Raw genomic sequence first — 21,385 nt, forward strand, 5'->3', positions numbered from 1 at the left:
CCGCAGTGGAAACCGCACAAAAAAAGCGATAAATCCGCAGTACTTCTGCCCTGCGGATTTAATGAAATCCGCTGCGGAAAATTCCGCAATGGAATCCGCAGCGTGTGCACATGGCCTTTATTTACAAGAGCCGCGTGTGGAGGGAGCAGGAGGAGGAGCCTCACTGTGACAGACAGCTGGGAGAAGCAGCCAGTGCTGAGCAACAGGAGGGCGGGACTTTCCACCATCCAATCCCTGCTCAGCGCAGGCTTAGTGCAGTGAGCGTTCTCCAGTCCTCAGTCGGTGAGGGGGAGTCACGGAGCAGCGCAGCCGCCGGGTGAGTGTCTGAGCCTGTGTCAAGTGTATGGATGATGTGCTGACAAACTCCAGTGCACTCATGCAGCACGGCGAGCACACGCATCCTTAGTGAATCGCTGGTGTGCTCAGTGACGGGGTGAGCCATACTATCGGAACCACTCACCGAGGACCCCTGTCTGTATCAGCTATACATCCTGGTAAGACTGACCCCTCCACCCTCACCTCCTGCAGAGAACCAGTATGTCCTCCTGACAGGAACACAGCAGCCCCTCTGAAGATTCTCACATGTGGCTTTTACTCTCCAAACTAGCCTGATAAACTTCAGTCTTCAGAATGGAGCCTCTGTGTCCTGTCCGGTGCAGAGGGGGCACAGCAGCCTCATCCTTCGCTGCAGGGGGCACCAGGACGCTGCTCCTCAGGATTCAGAGCTGAGGAATAGGCTCACCTCCCAGAGAGGTCGTGTAACTACCACACACTACATATACAGTTACACCTCGTTCCGCTCTTTCCCCCTCACAACCTCTTTAATTTTTTACCTCACACCCTCTTCAATTTTTTACCTCACACCCTCTTCAATTTTTTACCTCACACCCTCTTCAATTTTTTACCTCACACCCTCTTCAATTTTTTACCTCACACCCTCTTCAATTTTTTACCTCACACCCTCTTCAATTTTTTACCTCACACCCTCTTCAATTTTTTACCTCACACCCTCTTCATTTTTTACCTCACAACCTCTACTTTTTTAGGACACTCTTCAATTTTCACCTCACTCTTCATTTTCACCTCACACCTACATTTTTCGGTCACTCTTCAACTTTTACCTCACTCTTCATTTTCACCTCACACCTCTTCATGTTCACTTCACGCCACTATTTTCCCCCCACACCTCATTTTCACCTCACGCCTCATTTTCCCCTCACAGGTTCACAGCGGTATAATCCTTGAGGCTTTCCCTTGACGTCATACCTCACAGGAGAAACTCCATTCTTGACACAATGGAGCTAGATGTGGCCTCTGGAAGAAGCTCTACAGCGAAACGGCGCTCGTCGGGCGAGGGGAACATTCCCGGACATCGCAGCATCATCCCAGACATCCATTCAATACAAGGTAAATCTAATGCCAACGTGCACCACAAATGCATACACCCTTGTACATTTCCTCTTGGATGGGTCTCTTTGAGCACTTACTGACTCCTTTTGTGCTACAAACATTGGTTAATACCCTAATTGGTTAACATGCACATTCTTCTTTTCTTTTGAGCAGCATTTAATATTGCTTTCTGCAAAACTTGGGGGCAGAAATTACCACATTCATGGTCTCCACCAAGTGGCCTACCATTCCTCTGGCTGGCTGTTCTATTCCTTGTAAGACTAACCTGAATTTATGTGCATATATGCAAATACAACTTGTCTGCTGTAGGATTACCCCCTCCTATTTTGGAGACTAACTACCCTGTCTTTATAACTATTTTTCTATGTTAATGTTACCAATAAAGATATCAATTTATTTTACCTTTTGATTTCATTTCATTTTTTACATTTGACCTACCATTGCGAAACATGTTGAACTAAGTACCAAAGTGACTATTCACATAAAAAAAAATAAAAATATATATATATATATATATATATATATATATATATATATATATATATATATATATATATATATATATATATATACAAACAATAACAATATACAGGGGTTGGACAAAATAATGGAAACTCCTAACGTTTTGTCATCATAGTCTGCGAACATGTGATAAACATGCAAACCGTGACATATGGTAATGTTTTGTAGTTGATTATTTGTGTTATGTGATACGTGTATGTAAATTAACTGTTTGTTTTGCATAATTGTAAGAACATTCATGAGAACCTGATACCAATGGCAGACCTCTCGGATTTTCAAAGAGGCCAAATTGTTGGTGCTCGTATGGCAGGTGCTAGTATAACAGAAAGTGTCCGAATGCTTGGCGTGTCAAGAGGTACTGTCTTCCAAAGTAATGACTGCGTTTGAAAGAGAAGGAAAAACGTCCGCAGCGAAGCACAGGTCCTGCCGAAAGTCTAAGTTAACTGAGAGAGACTGTCGGACTCTAAAGCGAACTGTGACAGAGTATCGCAAGACCACGGCTCCGAAAATCACTGCTGAGCTCAATGAACACCTACAGAACCCAGTTTCCACGAAAACTGTTCGTCGGGAGCTGCACAAATCTGGATTCCACGGAAGAGCTGCAATTAGAAAACCGCTGCTCTCAATGACAAATGTTTAGAGTGGTGTAGAAACCTCCAGAATTGGTCCCTCGAGCAGTGGAAACATGTGATATTCTCAGATGAATCATCGTTTACCCTATTTCCGACCTCCGGCCCAGTGTACGTTTGGAGACAGCCGAAAGAAGCATTCCATCCAGACTGCCTTCTCCCAACCGTTAAACATGGTGGAGGTTCTGTGATGATCTGGGGTGCTATTTCGTGGAGTTCCGCCGGGCCAATGATATCCCTTCATGGAAGAACTAACAGCCGAGATTATTTAGGTATTTTGGGCGACCAAATGCATCCAATGGTTCAAGCACTGTTCCCGGAGGGGAACGCTATCTTTCAGGATGATAATGCACCAATTCATACAGCTAGAATCGTTAAAGCATGGCACGAGGAACATTCAAATGAAGTTGAGCATCTCATCTGGCCCCCACAATCCCCAGACCTCAACATTATTGAGCATTTATGGTCGATTTTAGAGATTCAAGTTAGACGTCGATTTCCGCCACCATCGTCGCTCAAAGAACTGGAGGGTGTTTTAACTGCAGAATGGGCTAAAATTCCTTTGGAAACAATTCACACCTTGTATGAATCCATACCTCAGAGAATTGAGGCTGTAATCACTGCAAAAGTGGACCTACACCATATTAAACTAACTTTTGTTGATGTTTCCAGGTGTTTCCATTATTTTGTCCAACCCCTGTATATAGATTGTGTGTGTGTGTGTGTGTGTGTGTGTGTATACATAATATATATATTAATAATAATAATAATAATTTTTATTTATATAGCGCCAACATATTCCGCAGCACTTTACAATCAAGTGGGGACATGTACAGACAATAAATTCAATAAGACAATTTAAACAGTGACATTAGGAGTGAGGTCCCTGCTCGCAAGCTTACAATCTACAAGGAAATGGGGGGACACAATAGGTGAAAAGTGATTGTTATTTCAGGTCTGGCAATTATAATAAATAGGGATCTTCATACAAAGCTGCATGATCCGGTCATCATCCCGTGTGTTTAAGTACAATAGTCAAGTATCAAGTGCAGTTAATCGTGTGCATGGAGGGTGTGGAGACAGATGAATAGTATGGTGCAGATTCAGAGTGATATTTGGAGGGAGGGAACAGGGCAAAGTTAGTTTACTGAGTAGTTGATGTGGTAGGCTTGTTTGAAGAGATGGGTTTTTAAAGCTCGCTTGAATAGGTCGGGGCTAGGTATCAGTCTGATCGTCTGGGGAAGTGCATTCCAGAGAGCTAGCGCAGCACGAGAGAAGTCTTGGAGACGGAGGTGCGAGGTTCGGATTACGGGGGGATGTTAGTCTTAGGTCATTTGTAGAACGGAGGGCACGTGTAGGGCGATAGACAGATGAGAGAGGAGATATAAGGCGGTGCAGAACTGTGGAGAGGTTTGTGGGTGAGAGAGATGAGTTTATACTGGACCCTGTAGCGAATGGGTAGCCAGTGTAATGACTGGCACAAGATGGAGGCATCGGTGAAGCGGTTGGACAGAAATATGACCCTGGCTGCCGCATTCTAGATGGATTGGAGAGGAGAAAGTTTGGTAAGAGGGAGGCCAATCAGAAGAGAGTTGCAGTAGTCCAGACGGGAATGAATAAGAGCGACAGTAAGAGTCTTTAACAGTTTCAAAGGTGAGAAAAGGTCTGATTCTGGTGATGTTTTTAAGATGCAGGTGACGAGCGAGTGAGTGATCGGATATAGGGAGTAAAGGAAAGTTCGGTGTCGAATATGACCCCAAGACAGCGGGCATGCTGCTTGGGAGTTATGGTTGAACCCTCCAGGGTAATTTCGATGTTGGGTAGAGTGAGGTTAGTAGAAGGGAGAAACACAAGATTTAGTTTCAGGTAGAGGGAGGACATGATGTTAGAGACAGCAGACAGACAATCCTTGGTATTTTGAATTAGGGTAGGGGTGATGTCGGGGGAAGAAGTGTATAATTGGGTGTCATCAGCATAGAGATGATACTGGAACCCAAATCTGCTGATTGTTTGTCCAATAGGGGCCATGTAAAGAGAGAAGAGGAGGGGGCCTAGGACTAAGCCTTGCAGAACCCCGATAGTAAGGGGACGAGGAGAGGAAGAGGAGCCGGCAAAATATACAGTGAAGGAGCAGTCAGAGAGGTAGGAGGTGTGATATACACAAATATATCACACAACCAAGTGCTGCAGTGTTATATTATGAAGCAGCGCAGATCTGTGATTTTTTTTTTTTTTTTTTTTCTTCTACAGACCGTATTGGTCTGCAGAAAAGTAATCTGCAGCATGCTGCGAGTGGCTCTGAAATTCAGATCACACGCACCCATTGAAATCTATTGGAGAGTGTGAAACATCAGGCTGCACTCAGCCGTCATCTGAGTGCAGTCCGACATCCACGGCCTCAGGCAATGGAGAAATTAAGTTCCCTGTCTTCTCATGCAAGAGAATCAGGTGACCCTCGGATGAGAGTTTGAGCCGAATGTCAGTAGCATAATTGAGTTGATTTCTCCCACATGAGAGAATCTTCACTAATGTGACCACGGCCTTACCCTTTTTTTCTGCTGGAAAATTCTTTTCTATCCTTTAATTAGTCCTAATATTACTGAAGACTTTATAATATAAGTATCCTTCTTCCCAAACCCACTGACCTAAGCAGGGCCGCCATCAAGGCATTACTGCCCTTACGGGATGGGACCCGATGAGCAGAGGGGACCCGCAGCGGGCTCCCACTCCTCTGCTCAGCGGCAGGATTCTGCCGGCTCAGTAACTGCCTGTGCGTCCTCAGACATTTAAAATTTGTTCCCATGCGGGAGATTGCTCCCACAGGCCAACAGTTAACAGCCGCCAGCCAATCACAGGCCGACAGCTGATGTCAGCAGGCACGTCGCCGGCGTATGACATCACTGTCATACGCCGGAATGCAGGTCCGTGCCTTAGATGCATCGAGTTGAGGACATCGTTGGATCTTGGCCAGGTAAGAAGAAACTGTTTTAAAAAAATTTTTTTTTTTGTAAAGCCGCGGTATGGGGCTACATTACATACCACTATGGGGCTGCATTATACTATTATGGATGACTATGAGGGCAATATGGAGAGACATAAGTCAGAATGGGTGGACACATGGGGTCCAGAATGGGTGGACACGTGGGGTCAAGAATGTGGGATTTTATTACTGTAGGGGCTAATTAAAGGGAACCTGTCACTCCCAAAATTGACGGTGAGCTAAGCCCACCAGCATCAGGGGCTTATCTACAGCATTCTGTAATGCTGTAGATAAGCCCCGATGTATCCTGAAACATAAGAAAAAGAGGTTAGATTATACTCACCTGGGCGGGCGGTCCTGGTCCCGGTCTGGCGCCTCCCATCTTCATCAGATGATGTCGTCTTCTTGTCTTAACGCTGTGGCTCCGGCGGAGACATACTTTGCCCTGTTGAGGGCAGAGCAAAGTACTGCTATGTTCAGGTGCTGGGCCTCTCTGACATTTCCCGGCGCCTGCGCACTACAGTACTTTGCTCTGCCCTCAACAGGGCAGACAAAGTACGCCTGCGTGGGAGCCACAGCGTGAAGACAAGAGGATGTCATCCTATGAAGATGGGAGGCCCCGTACCGCGACACCCATCGGATCGGACCACCTGCCCAGGTGAGTATAATCTAACCTTTTTTTCTCATCTTTCAGGTTACATCTGGGGCTTATCTACAGCATTCCAGAATGCTGAAGATAAGCACCTGATGCTGGTGGGCTTAGCTCACCGTCGATTTTGGGGGTGACAGGATATAATTTTTGAGGATACTGACTGCAGTGTGGGAGGGGAGGTCCTGTTACTGTGCAGGGCGACACAGTGGCTTCCTTCTGGTGTTAGTATAGACGTTGGGGAAAAATAGGGGAATGTGCACTAGATAGCTGTTATTTTATGTAGAGATGAGCCCTGGCTGGAAGAAGTGATGGCTGTCTGAACTGGATGAAGAAAAGCGAAGATGAAGGATTTCAACTAGAGACGTCACCAGTGAGTCAGTGTGTTACCTGTACACTTACACTATATACTGTATACTATTTTCAGAGCTCCTGTGTATGTCACTGGTGATCACTGTATTATCTGTTCACTGACACTATATGCAGACCTCCTGCGTATGTCACCGGTGATCACTCCATTACCGGTAAATGGACATTGTATACTAAGTACAGAGCTCCTGCGTATAATGGCATTAGTAATGTGTTTTTTTTTTGTTTTTTTTTTAATATTAATGATCAGTTTTGTAGTATTTGGTTACTATGTGGTGGTAATATGTGATCTGCTCATGGTGCGGTGGTATTTGTTCCTTGTTTGTGGCATTATTGGTAATTTTAAAAATTGAAAAATAAAAAATATACCTAAAATTTTTATTGGATTTTATAAACAAATGTTTAATAAGTTACATTAGAGTAGGGCCTGGCCAGAAGAGTCTACTTTGTTGTGGTGGCGGATTAAAAAATGTTTTGGCCAAAACAAAAGCTGCTGGATATGTATGTGATCTGGTGATGGGAACTGTAAGGGTATGTTTCCATGTGGCTTACTTGCTGCGGAATGGACACTGCATACAGCCGCAGCATCCAGATGTTACAGCACAGTGGAGGGGATTTTATGAAATCCCTTCTTGACTAAGCGTACAAAGACGTAGGTGGCAAACCTGCGTATACGCACATGCGGCACGTCTTTATAGACCGCAGGATGTCTATTTATCTTGCGGATGCGCACTGTCACAGCAAGATAAATAGCACCGTTCTATGTATAGGATGCGGTGATTCCACATATGTGCAAAAAACACATGCGGAATCACCGCATGTAAAAAAGTCGGCAGCGCTTTGGATGGGGCGGGTGTCCGCTGCTTCCAAAGTGCTCGGAATACGCCACGTGGAAACATACACTTAATGTGTGATTGGTGAGGACATGGTGCAGAAGTGGAGTCTTTCCAAGAGAGGTTGGTGGGACTGTGGTAGGTTCGAGGGGTAGAGGTGGGGCTAGGGTGGTTCCTGGGTGGAGTTTCAAGGGGCCTTGAAGATTTCGCTAGTATGGGGCCCTGAAATTCCTAATGGCATCCCTGGATTAGATACACGGCTCAGCAGTCAGTATCGCACAGGATCGGATTAGATACACGATATTCCATAATACAGGGTACAGTGCCCGACACCATATGGCAGCAGTCACAGGACTGAGGTTTCCTCTTCTTGTGTCCCTGTTTCTTCCGTTCTCCTTTTCTCACCGACTCGCTCTTGATCTTTTCTTGTCCTGTGACCCTCAGTGATTGATCAGTGACAGCGGCTGACTCCATCTTTTTTGTCTGCCTGTTTTACATGGATCCCGATGGACCAGATTCTGCCAATAACGTCTACCAAATGGACGAGGATAGGACATGGATCGGACATACGGATCCGATATTAAAGCTGATGTGGTGGATGAATGAGACACTATGGATCCTACAGAAGCAGCAGGGCACGATATACACAAATCATCCTCGTTGCTGCGTTGGGCCACGTTCACACATCGCTCATTGGGTGCATAATTACAGGAGCAGCGAAGTTGGGAAATAGATTTGTTTCTTTTTATTCTGAATATTGGGGCCGATTCTGTACATTCATTCCTACAGGGACCCGAAATCTAAAGGTAAAACCAGTGGCCAGGAATTGCTTCTTTCACAACTTGTTTTCCTTTTGTTATTGTGAAAATCTAACAACCAGAAAAGTTAATGAATAAAAGGTGAAAATCAGCGTGGACATTTAGCTGCGGAAACGCTGCAGATTGTGGTTTACAAAAAGGTACCAAGAACGCGCGACATGAGAACATGAAACTGCAGTACTGCACCTGTCCTACCCTGATGGGGGGGTGGGGGTGGTATATTGGGGGCTAGTGACAGAGCCTGAAGGTAGCAGCACCTGGGGGGATGGAGCTTATGTCTAAGTCATCTGTAGCTCATATCTAATAGTCAATGAAAGTTACTGCATTTCCTTAAAGGCACAGTATACTCCAAATCCAGGATAGTTCTTCACCATTACTTGACTGGGGATTTTATTTTTTAATCTTCTTTCCATTTATCACAACAAGAAACTGAATGGCGAAGGTAAAATCCATGTAAGTAACAGAACCACGTCCTAGAAATGGCCAATAAATGATGTATCCTATATTCAAGAACCCCATTGATCTCTATAGATCAGCTGTCATTTACCGCACTTATCAGACTAGTGAAGATTTCATCTTTGAGGGCGATAGATTTCTTTCCATGAGAAAATTCCATCTGGATGAAGATGATCTAAAGTTTTATTTTAACTTTTTTCTGACTCTACAAAATTAAAAATAAAAGTAGTGATACAATGTATCAGATGTGAAGAGAAATCCATATAAACCTTGCAATGTGCTGATAAGGGCGACACACTGAGGCCATGTGCACACGTTCAGTATTTTTTGCGTTTTTTTTTGCGTTTTTCGCTATAAAAACGTGATAAACGCGAAAAAAACGCTTACATATGCCTCCTATTATTTACAGTGTATTCCGCATTTCTTGTGCAAATGTTGCATTTTTTTCCGCGAAAAAATCGCATCGCGGAAAAAAAAGCAACATGTTCATTAAAAATGCGGAATTGCGGGGATTCCGCACACCTAGGAGTGCATTGATCTGCTTACTTCCCGCACGGGGCTGTGCACACCATGCGGGAAGTAAGCAGATTATGTGCGGTTGGTACCCAGGGTGGAGGAGAGGAGACTCTCCTCCACGGACTGGGTACCATATAATTGGTAAAAAAAAAGAATTAAAATAAAAAATAGTGATATACTCGCCTTCGATGGCCCTGGAGGCATGCTGCCGCTTCCGTTCCTTTAGATGGTCTGTGTTCAGGACCTGCGATGACGTCGCGGCCTTGTGACCGCTCATGTGACCGCTCAGCGACCAATCACAAGCCGCGACGTCATCGAAGGTCCTGAACACACACAGCATCTATAGGAACGGACGCCTGCAGGTGAGTATAACCATTTTTTTTATTATTTTTAAACATTCTATCTTTTACTATTGATGCTGCATAGGCAGCATCTATAGTAAAAAGTTGGTCACACTTGTCAAACACTATGTTTGACAAGTGTTACCAACCTGTCAATCAGTTTTCCAAGCGATGCTACAGATCGCTTGGAAAACTTTAGCATTCTGCAAGCTAATTACGCTTGCAAAATGCTAAAAAAAAAAAAAAAACAAGAAAAAAACGCGGGAAAAAACCGCAAAAAAAAAATAAAAAATGCGGATTTCTTGCAGAAAATTTCCGGTTTTCTTCAGGAAATTTCTGCAAGAAATCCTGACGTGTGCACATACCCTGACCGCGGCCATACAGATCACAGCCAACATTGATAAGAAATTCATTGCAAACCAAAACAGCTGATAAAAATGCAAGAAAATCCGATTTATGGAGAAGTCCTATATGTGATGCAGATTATCTGCCACTCATCACAACCAGGAGCAAAAAAAACACATTGTTCTGTCACATTCACATCTCTGCTTCAATTAGTTTTTAAATAACCTGTCAGCTTAGTCCTATCTCTCATTTCCTTCTATAGACACAAAGTTTAGACTTGACCCCAAAAAAATCATCATTACAAGAATATAAGGCTGCCGTCACACTAGCAGTATTTGGTTAGTATTTTACATCAGTATTTGTAAGCCAAAACCAGGAGTGGGTGATAAATGCAGAAGTGGTGCATATGTTTCTATTATACTTTTCCTCTATTTGTTCCACTCCTGGTTTTGGCTTACAAATACTGAGGTCAAATACTGACCAAATACTGACTGTGTGACGGCAGCCTAAGGCTACTTTCACACTAGCGTCGTACGACGCACGACGAATTGCGTCGTTGCGACGTACCGACGCAAGCAGTGAAAGCGCCGCACAACGGGGGCAGCGGATGCTGTTTTTCAACGCATCCGCTACCCCATTGTGATGTGCGGAGAGGCGGGGGCGGAGTTCCGGCTGCGCATGAGCGGTTGGAAAAGATGGTCTCGAGGCACCAAAAAACGTTACATGCAACGACGTATGGCAATGCGTCACACTGCATCGCTAATGCAAGTCTATGGAGAAAAAACTTATCCTGCAAGCACTTTTGCAGGATGCGTTTTTTCGACAAAACGACGCATAGCAACGTGCAGTGCACGATGCTAGTGTGAAAGTAGCCTAACTGCTATAATACTGATCCTTTGTACTAGAATATAACTACTATAATACTGCTACTATGTATAAGAATATAACTGCTATAATAGTGATTTTATGTACAAGAATATAACTACTATAATACTGCTCCTATGTACAAGAATATAACTACTGTAATACTGCTCCTATGTACAAGAATATAACTATTATAATACTGCTCCTATGTACAAGAATATAACTACTATAATACTGCTCCTATGTACAAGAATATAACTACTATAATACTGCCCCTATGTACAAGAATATAATTACTATAATACTGCTCCTATGTACAAGAACATAACTACTATAATACTGCTCCTATGTACAGGAATATAACTACTATAATACTCCTATGTAAAAGAATATAACTACTATAATACTGCCCCTATGTACAAGAATATAACTACTGTAATACTGCTCCCTACGTACAAGAATATAACTACTATAATACTGTCCCTATGCTGATACTTTAACATTGATGTTATAATAGTCAATTAACGTATTAATCAGCGAAGGTCCGTTTGTAAGTTCTTGCAGTATTATACATTTCTGTACATTGGCTGAGATGATTAGAGATGTTAGACGAATGTAAAGGTACGTTTTGTTTTCAGTGATATTTGGGTATTTTCCGTTTTTTTTGTGTTTTTACCTTTATTCCCAGACCCAGCATTCTGTGTTTTTCTGCCATTTTTCCATGGTAGCCGGGTTCCTGGGTGCCTTTATCGCTAATGTTGGTATTTGCACATTGACTGGACAGCTAAGAGTTAATCTCTTCACCTCTTGGCGGTAATCAAGCAATTATGTTTCACAATGGAGACTTGACTTTCACGGTTGCACTTAAGTAAAGTGTACAACCACGTTTCCGTGACAACCGGCGCCTGTTTCTATGGGTGATCAATAACGTCCCCTTTTCATTGACACATTCCTACCATAACAATAAAGGCGTTACGTTGAATCTTCCCTCCTGACTGAAGTGTCGGCACGAGGCACATGATGGCGGTGTAATCCTCCCTCTATTTATGATCCATTACTGTTTAATACTTTTGCTACTTCTTCTAAGTGTATGGACACGCCCCGGATTAACTTTTGTCTTGATTTGCATATAACTTCTAATCTGGACTTGCCGTGAGTAGCACATCGGTCGATAGTCCGTGGGATAACTTCTAAGAATTGGCCCTGCTCCTCTCTCCATCGTCACTGTACGTAAATTGTGCCGCGCTCCATGGGGGGGGTGCCGCCGTGCTCGCCCTCTCACGGATGGCAAACAAACCCTTTTATGAAGCCGCTCTGCCAGCTTATTAATTAGGCGCTGGGTAATTTGCATGTTGCGCATACTAATTTAAGTTACGGTGACATTCTACGGGTTTTGATTGAAATTACCATGCAGATTAAGTTCAGTTATTCATTTGGGGCAATTATCAGGAGGTCCCGCTTTCCCGAGGCCAGCACCGCAGAGACCCTCTTATTCTTCAGCGGTTTTTATTATCCCGTTGTTTTGTTTTCGTTCTGTTGATTTGGAAATTGCTTATAAAGAAGATGGAGAAAAATCCGAAAAATTGAAACATTTTTATTTGCAGCTTTTCAATATCAATTTTCTGGCAAAAATCCTTTATTCATTTTTGTTCTTTACCTTTTCCATAGTCTGCTTACTGTCAGTGAATGCCAACCTGTTTGTGTAATCCTTTACTTCCCACAGATGAGAGTTTGTTACAATTGCATCCGGGTCTTAAAATCCTCTGAGATAAATTTCTTGACTCCAAACTATTATTATTATTATTTATTGTCATAACGCCATTTATTCCATGGCGCTTTACATGTGAGGAGGGGTATACATAATAAAAACAAGTACAATATTCTTAAACAATACAAGTCATAACTGGTACAGGAGGAGAGAGGACCCTGCCCGCGAAGGCTCACAATCTACAAGGGATGGGTGAGGATACACTAGGTGAGGATAGAGCTGGTCGTGCAGCGGTTTGGTCGATTGGTGGTTACTGCAGGTTGTTGGTTGTTGGAAGAGGTGGGTCTTCAGGTTCTGTTTGAAGGTTTCAAAAAGAAATACATAGAAATACATGCTGCTGCACTCTCTGGTCCCGAGTGCAGGCGGCAACGCCGGGTATTTATGCACGAGTTTCTCGCATTGAACTCGCAAGTGTTACCTCGGCCTGACAGTAACAAACAGGCAGGGCCGGCATGGGGGACAGGCAGCCTAGGCAAATGCCTAGGGCCCCCATCCAGCGGTGTACTGCCAGGCGCATCACTAGGCACTATAGGCTACTTTCACACCAATTCGTCGGTACGGGCCGTTGCAAACCATCGGCCGACGTACCGACGGACAGTGTGTTAATAATTTAGCACAACGTTGGCAGCGGATGCAGTTTTACAACGCATCCACTGCCCCATTGTGAGTTAAGGGGAGGAGGGGGCGGAGTTTCGGCCGCGCATGCGCGGTCGAAAATGGCGGACACGACGTACAAAAAAAGTTACATGGAACTTTTTTTTGTGCCGACGGTCCGCCAAAACACGAAGCATCCGTCACACGATGGATGCGACGTGTGGCAATCTATTGAAAGTCAATGGAGAAAAAACGCATCCTGCGGGCAGCTTTGCAGGATGCGGTTTTTTTTCTCCAAAACGACACATTGCGACGTGCGTCAAACAACGCTAGTGTGAAAGTAGCCTTCATTGAAGTTGAGGCCCAGATCAAAGTGCTCTACCCCATGTCTCCCTCCAGGGTCCATACCTGCACACTTCCCTGTCTGCTTAGCTCCTCCTCCTCTGCAGATGGAGGTCAGCGCACACCTGAGTTCCTCCATCTGTCTGGCTCCTGCAGCTTCTCACTGACTCCACACTCCCAAGAGCAGGTGATCCCCCGACAGAAATTGCTTTATTTCCCAGAGCAGCAACAACAGGTCAGAGATCAGTGTTTTACTCCATGTGATCCCTGCGCAGATCGCTGCAGGATCAGGATTCATAGCCACATACAGCAGCGATCAGCATCCTAAATCACTGCTTATAATCGCTGACCGAGCGACCTCCTGTCACTACTCTCTGGATGTCATATTGCGCGACTCGTTAGAGGGTTGATTGTGACTTGTAGGATCGCTACTTCCAACAGGTGGCGCTATAGAGTTAAGTCCTCTTTTTCTCAGAAGAGGCAATTTGCATACTCTCTGGATGGCACAAGACAGGGAAATCGTCTGCTGAGCCAGTGTATTCATTGTATAGAAATAAATGAATTCCCATGTGAAATAAGGGTGAACCATACACATATATAGTGCAGCTGTGTATTATCAGTATATACCTTTTTATAGTAAAAACACTGCTTTCAAAACTCCCTTTATTTTGTTTCTTTTTAGAGATTTTGCTGTTCTTTTTTACAGCATTTTTTGGGTGCCAATTACATGTGCAACTTTACAGTAACGCAGCAAAAAACAATGTTGTAATATCTACAGCTTTTATTTTCATTTTTTTCATTGCTTTCTATTTGTGAAAAAATGCTGAAAGAAGTGACGTGCTGAAGATTTAATAAAAACGCTGCAGTTCTGAAATTGTCAGGAGAAAATAAAAAGGTGAGCAGGTTATTTCTGAAATCTCATAGCTTTTACTTGTGTTGTAAAATGCAACTTTTTATTTGCAGAAGAAAATATGCAAAAATTCTGCATATGAGCATAGCAAAAAGCTGCTTTTAAAGTGCCAGTGAAACGCATGAGATTTCCGAAATCTCCTGCATGAGCTTGTTTTTTTTCCTGACCGAATTTCAGAACTGCAGCGTGTCACTTCTTCTTTCAACGTGTTTTCACCTATAGAAAGCCATGAAAAAAGCTGCAAATGCTGCAATGGCACTTTTCGCTGTGTATTTTTTAAGTGTTTTTGAAACTATTAGGTCACATTCACACGGTCAGTATTTTACATCAGTATTTTTAATCCTGAAACAGCAGTGGAACAATCAGAAGAGAAGTAGAATCGAAACTCGTCACCGCTTTTGTATTTATCACCCACTTCTAGTTTTAGCTACAAATATACTGATGTAAAATCATACATCCGCACCCCCAAAACAACTGAAACACAATGAACATTGCAAAAAACGCTTAGAAACAGGTGTTTTGAACACCACATTTTACTGCCAATAAAACATTTTTTGGCTACTGAAAAAAGTGCTGCATGTGAACATTGTCTTACTCTGAAATGCAATGGCTTTTCAGAGAAAACAGAGAATAAAAAGCTGACCAGGAACTAAGGGGGCAATTCATTATGACCGACATTGTACATGTCTTAAAAGGAACTGTACACAGTGAGCGGCGGCTATCAGCATAACCCAGCACTGACTGATAATTGTCCCAGTCACAGACACCACTCACTCTGTACTGAGGAGTGGCTGTATTCATACCCCGACACTGACTGATAGTTGTCCCCTTAGCACAGCGGTCCCCAACCTTTTTGACCTAGAGATCCACATTCAGCACTGACAGAGGGTCGCGAGCCACATTCAGCTCTGAGATGGGGTCACGAGCAACATCCTGCTCCTGTCTCCCTCAACGTAGTGTCAACCAAAGCCCCCATTATGGGTATATTGATAACCGAAGCTTTTCCTCAGAAATCACTCCAAAGCAGTGCACTGAGATCCAAGGGTTACCAAAATGCTCCAATTCAGTATTCTCCCATCAAGGACTCCGAACACACTGTCGCATTCAGGTTCAAAAACCGGCTCTACCTTTTAATATCATCCCCCATACCTAAAACATCTCTAAACCCCTAAATCCAGTATATGTGCATCCAGATTTACTCTTCTGTGCAGGGCTACTCCAAAATTCACCATTTTGAGATGTACTCTTCATACCTGTTTGCTAGGCCTGGAGCTAATGCACCAAGCTGGCAGACAGTCGCGAGCCACAATTAATGGGACTGCGAGCCACATGTGGCTCCCGAGCTACAGGTTGGGGACCCCTGCCTTAGCATATCCATGCAGAGCCAGCTGTCAGTCAGTACTGGGGAGCGGTTACAGACACTTTTCACTATGTACTGAGCGTTAGCTGAAAGCATACCCCAGCACTGACTGATAGTTGTCCCCGCAGAATATCTGTGCACAGCCGCCTGTCAGTCCGTGTCGGGGAGCGGTTACAGACACTATTCACTATGTACAGAGCAGTGGCTGAAAGCTGGAGACTGCCGGGAGTAATAAAGTTAATTTACACCCAATACTGACACTTGAAGAGCTGTGGCTGCATTGGTTTAGAATGCTATAAACCTGCAGATTAACCCCATATCTGTTGGTTCATAGTGTTTTGGACTTATGACAGGTTATCTTTAATGAGGGCTATGCTTCCAGAAATGTTACTCTAGTCAGGGACTGAAGTAACATTGGAGTAGCTTTTCATTTTTTATCCCTGGCCAGGCTCAGCCCATTTTGGCAAAGCTGGGTCTGGTGTGAAAACACCAAAAGTTGCACAATTTTTCTGTAAATTCCAAAGTATGCAAAAATGTTGTGACTTATTAAGGCTGCTTTCACATTTGTGTTAGAATCCACAGTGTTTAATCCGCAAATGCAAGTACAGGAAAAACGCATAAAAGCGCGTACAACGCAGCGGTTTTTAGGCGCATGCGGCTTTAAAACGCCGCGTTTGCACGCTTTTTTATGCGTTTTTTCATGCGTTTGCGTTTTAGTGTGCATGGTGTAAAATTTTACAGGAGAAAAAAGCTAGATAACCAGACCCCGCCAATGGGACTACAGAGGGCGTGTATTATGGGATCTCTATATATAGACCCTCGGACTGCTGAAATCTTAAGTGTACTACTGTATTCTGTGTCATGATGGATCTTCACATGGATAGCTTTTACTTCAACCTGGATATAAGCATCAAGCTTTTTATTGCCTGTGCGTTTGCTTCGGAGCAACACCGAAACCGTGAAAGACGGAGAAGGACACGGCGTAGGCGTTTTTGGCAACACCCCATTATAGAACTGCGGGAGAGCCGTGGTGCATATCACACACTGTATGGCGAGCTCAATGACAACCCAGACAAATTCCCTGAATATACCAGGATGTCGCAAGACTCTATTTTGGAGTTGCTTGCTCGTATTCAAGGAGTGATCCGGAGACAGGACACCCAGCTCCGTAGAGCAATTCCATCAGAGGAACGTCTCCTGGTTACCTTAAGATACGTAATAATTCTAAACAAATGCCAGTCATAATTATTGTTGGTCTGACGTATTCTTTGCATTTTTGTAAATTATTTTTTCTTTATTTTATTACAGATTTCTAGCAACTGGAGAGAGCTTGTCATCCCTCCACTTCCGGTACCACCTTGGAATTTCCACCCTGTCCGGAATAGTTTTTGACACCTGCCGGGCTTTGTGGAATGTTCTCCGAGAAGAATTTATACCCATACCCACCGAGGACATGTGGATGGAAATAGCTGATAAATTCTGGACTCTGTGTGATTTCCCCAACTGTTTGGGTGCGGTGGATGGGAAGCACATCCGGATTATCAAACCAGCCAGAACGGGATCACAGTTCTTCAACTACAAAAAATATTTTTCAGTAGTTCTCATGGCAATAGCCGATGCGGACTGTCGCTTCATTGCCGTGGACATTGGTGCTTTTGGCCGTGGCAACGATTCACAGACTTTCAAAAACTCTGATATGGACCGACGTGTTTATGGCAAAAATTTTAGTTTTCCACAGCCACGACCTCTCCCCAACACTCAAGGCCCACCGATGCCATTTGTAATGGTTGGGGATGAGGCATTTCAGATGAGTGAAAATCTACTGAAGCCCTATTCAAGTCGGGACTTGAACCGCACAAAACGGATCTATAACTACAGACTAACCAGGGCCCGCAGAACAGTGCCTTTGGGATTATGGTGTCAAAATGACGTGTTCTTGCAACAGCCATAAATCTAAAAATGGAGACAGTGGATGAGGTGGTAAAAGCCTGTGTGGTTCTCCACAATTACATTCTGGCTAAGGAGCAACCCACCATTGAACTTGATGAACAAGTTGCAAACCCTTTGCCTGATTACCGGCATCACCCGCTGCAGTCAACTGTTGAAGTTGGCCACATGCGGAACCAATTTGCTTCCTTTTTTGATTCTGACATTGGACGTGTGGCATGGCAGGACAATATGGTGTAAAATGTCCTGTTGGCTTCGGGTCTGTAACAGTTATGTTTTAAATGTTAATAATGTTTGTTGTAATAAAATAATTGTGTTTTATTATCTTCACCATGTCTCCTAAGTCTTTCCTTTACAAACCACTTTGGGTTTTTGGGCTTAGGTTGTTGACGTCATTGCGTCCTGACTCGGTTCACCAGTAGCTATTTGACGCAGACTGTAGAGACGATGGCTGTTTGGTGCCGTCACATTCGCAGTATTTGTTCAGTACTTAACATCAGTATTTGTAAGCCAAAACCAGGAGTGGTTGTTAAATGCAGAAGTGGTGCATATGTTTTGATTATACTTTTCCTCACATAGTTCCACTCCTGTTTTTGGCTTACCAATAGTGATGTTATAGACTGCGCAAATACTGTTGGTGTGACGGCAGCCTACACAACAGATCTATAGTCATCAAGTCAGGTGTCAGAAATAATGAATTCATGATGCACAAATAAATGGCTCATGAATTCATTATTTCTGACACATGTCCTGGTGAGTATAGATATGCCTTGTATCACCTCCATCGTCCCTTCACTTTGTGTGAAATGGATTTAATGTACAAAGAAGATAAAATGGAGGTAATACAAGGCATTTATCAACTCAGCAGGTCAGGTGTCATAAAACCGTAGAAAGAAAAAAAGTCAAGCGCACAATCAGCACCGCTCACCTGTGTTCATACCTCCACATAGCAGCTAAAGTCCTGGTACCACAACTTATGGGGTGCTCGTGAAAAAAGCAAAACAGTCCTTGTAAATGTATAGAAATTGGAGAAACGAGCACTCACCATAGGTACAAACAAAATCTGTCTTTATTGTGGCTTCATGCGTAAAAACAGCAAGGCAGTACAGAGAGAACCTTCGGTTCCTAACAGACGACGATCGTTTCGCTCATCTGAGCTTCAACGGGTCTACAGGTGACGCCTAGAGGGTAGGTATATGTAGTGTTTCCGTGTGCAAAATTCACCTGCCTCTATTGACGTCACCTGATTAAAGAAACCTATTTGCTTTAAAACATACTTTAAAACCAGAAAAACAAAGTGGAACAAAGATGGAACAAAATACATTAGAAAATTGCACTATAAATGCGCCAATACGACAACTACAATTGTAATTACAAAAACACTGATAGGTCTAAGCGATCATTCAAACCAAGCGGACCTGTTGCGTTTAATCTCAAAATCCACCTCTCCTCTCTCCTTAATAGTAATTTATGTAGATTCCCCCCCCGTTCTGGCAACTTAACCAGTTCTGCCCCTTCCATTTGACAGGCAAATCAATTCAAATAGGTCCAGTTCAACACAGAGTAAAAGATCTAATTTCGTGCAGAACTAAGTTCGTTGTATATGTCTTATTATGCCCGTGCGGCTTCTTTTATATAGGTAAAACTATACGTCCATTATTTGTTAGATTCAGGGAACACTTCAAATCCATTAGCACAGGAAAGGGAGTCCCAAAATTAATTAACCATATACGTACCCAGCATGAAGGTGATGCTACTTGTTTACGGTTCGCAGGCCTAGAACTGGTTAAGTTGCCAGAACGGGGGGGGAATCTACATAAATTACTATTAAGGAGAGAGGAGAGGTGGATTTTGAGATTAAACGCAACAGGTCCGCTTGGTTTGAATGATCGCTTAGACCTATCAGTGTTTTTGTAATTACAATTGTAGTTGTCGTATTGGCGCATTTATAGTGCAATTTTCTAATGTATTTTGTTCCATCTTTGTTCCACTTTGTTTTTCTGGTTTTAAAGTATGTTTTAAAGCAAATAGGTTTCTTTAATCAGGTGACGTCAATAGAGGCAGGTGAATTTTGCACACGGAAACACTACATATACCTACCCTCTAGGCGTCACCTGTAGACCCGTTGAAGCTCAGATGAGCGAAACGATCGTCGTCTGTTAGGAACCGAAGGTTCTCTCTGTACTGCCTTGCTGTTTTTACGCATGAAGCCACAATAAAGACAGATTTCGTTTGTACCTATGGTGAGTGCTCGTTTCTCCAATTTCTATACAGGTCAGGTGTCATAACTAATGATTTTGTGAAGACACGACCTGTTGAGTATAGTTCTGCTGTGTATTCAGCTGTGTATTACCACCATTTTGTCTTCAGTCTGCGACAAAAAGTCACAGAGTAAACAGAAAGAAGAGGTTTTGGAGAAAATGCAAGTGTTATTTTTTTGGGCAACCTCATATCTCTACACCAAACACACACAAAGCTTCAGTGTTGTACTAACTAACTACTGGAGCTAGGAGGTGGCCCAAAAAAAAGTGTTCGGCGCATTTTTGGATTTGGCGCACGGTGTGTGTTGCTGGCGGCGAAATACACAATTATCCAAACCTTATTGGGGGCAAAAAACCTGATTATTTATTTTAACAAAACAAACTAAAATAAAAAATTAACTGTGCCTGCTTGGGGTTGATTGATTGAAATTGGGGGGTGTGGAGCTGTGAGGGCTGGCTAACTGTCGACGACTCAGGGGTGGCTGGAGAAGGTGCTAGAAAATTACTGGGGTCTGGAAATTCTGGGATTGGACTAGTCACATGAGAGGGCAGAGACACACTGGAAGGGTGAGACAAACCAGACATTACAGACACATTGGGAGGTGAGGGGGGAGGGATAGCTATCGTCTTTTGTTTTTTTTTGCCTTTCCCTTTCTTGGATCGGCGCAGCTGTCCTGGGAGCCTCGTTGGGCTCATTGGTATTGGCCTGGCTGTGGTGGCCGACCTGTCACGGTCCGTGTGCCTGTGCAGCGGCATTGTTGTGGTGGCTGGTAACGTCAGGGCAGTGTCCGGCAGCGGCATTGCTTTTGTGGTGACGGGGAACGCCAGGGCAGGGTCCGGCAGCGGCATTGCTGTTGTGGTGGCGGTAGTGAAGGCCATGCCAGGGTCCTGCGGCTGCCGCATGGTAGTGGCAGTGGAGGAGGTCCAAGCAGGAGCAGCGGTTGTCATGGTGGTGGCAGTGGGCTGTCCTACAGCACTCGGCATGGTGGTGGTGCTATTGAGCTTGGAATGGAGGTGGCCGTGCAGTGGTATGCAGCAGAGGTCGGCATTGAGGTAAAGCGTGACAGTGTGGGCACAGGTGGAAATGCTCCCACTGTCTGCTGAAAATACCGACTCTGCTGCATAGCCTGCATGTAAGCAGCATTGCAGGCCTGTATAACACTAATCTGGAGATCGGGAGTAAGGTGTTCCGACATGCCCTGTTCAATTTGATTAAAAAAATTATGTGCTGGCCTCTGGAGGTCGGCTTTCACTTGGGCAAGAGCTGTGGTAACCTCCTGGATACGTGTACTCATATGGCTAATGGCAGTATCCAGTCGGTCACCCATCGCCTTGAGTCCCTCGTGGAAGACCGAGCTCAAGTGCAAAAACTCGGGCATGAGTGACCTGTCCGCGGCCCGCTGCCGGGAGGAGCCCAAAAAAAAATAGGCAGAGGACTGGGGAAGGGGATCACCTGATGGACCAGCTTCCT

At 44.0% G+C, this 21,385-nt stretch overlaps 1 long non-coding RNA gene across 2 annotated transcripts in view; it reads left to right on the forward strand.

The window, feature by feature from the left end:
- Positions 1–276: 276 nt before the first annotated feature.
- The window catches only part of LOC143809775 (uncharacterized), a 142,636-nt gene continuing 121,527 nt past the window's right edge, over positions 277–21,385 (forward strand). Inside the window, exons 1-3 of one of the 2 annotated variants that reach the window (XR_013222449.1) lie at positions 277–316; positions 1,223–1,407; positions 17,015–17,983. This is a non-coding gene — a long non-coding RNA (uncharacterized LOC143809775). Of the gene's footprint in view, positions 317–1,222; positions 1,408–17,014; positions 17,984–21,385 lie in introns of those variants that run through there. The other variant, XR_013222448.1, reaches the window with a different exon arrangement.

The sequence above is a fragment of the Ranitomeya variabilis genome, chromosome 2 (genome assembly GCF_051348905.1).
Source record: "Ranitomeya variabilis isolate aRanVar5 chromosome 2, aRanVar5.hap1, whole genome shotgun sequence".
NCBI lineage: Eukaryota > Metazoa > Chordata > Amphibia > Anura > Dendrobatidae > Ranitomeya > Ranitomeya variabilis.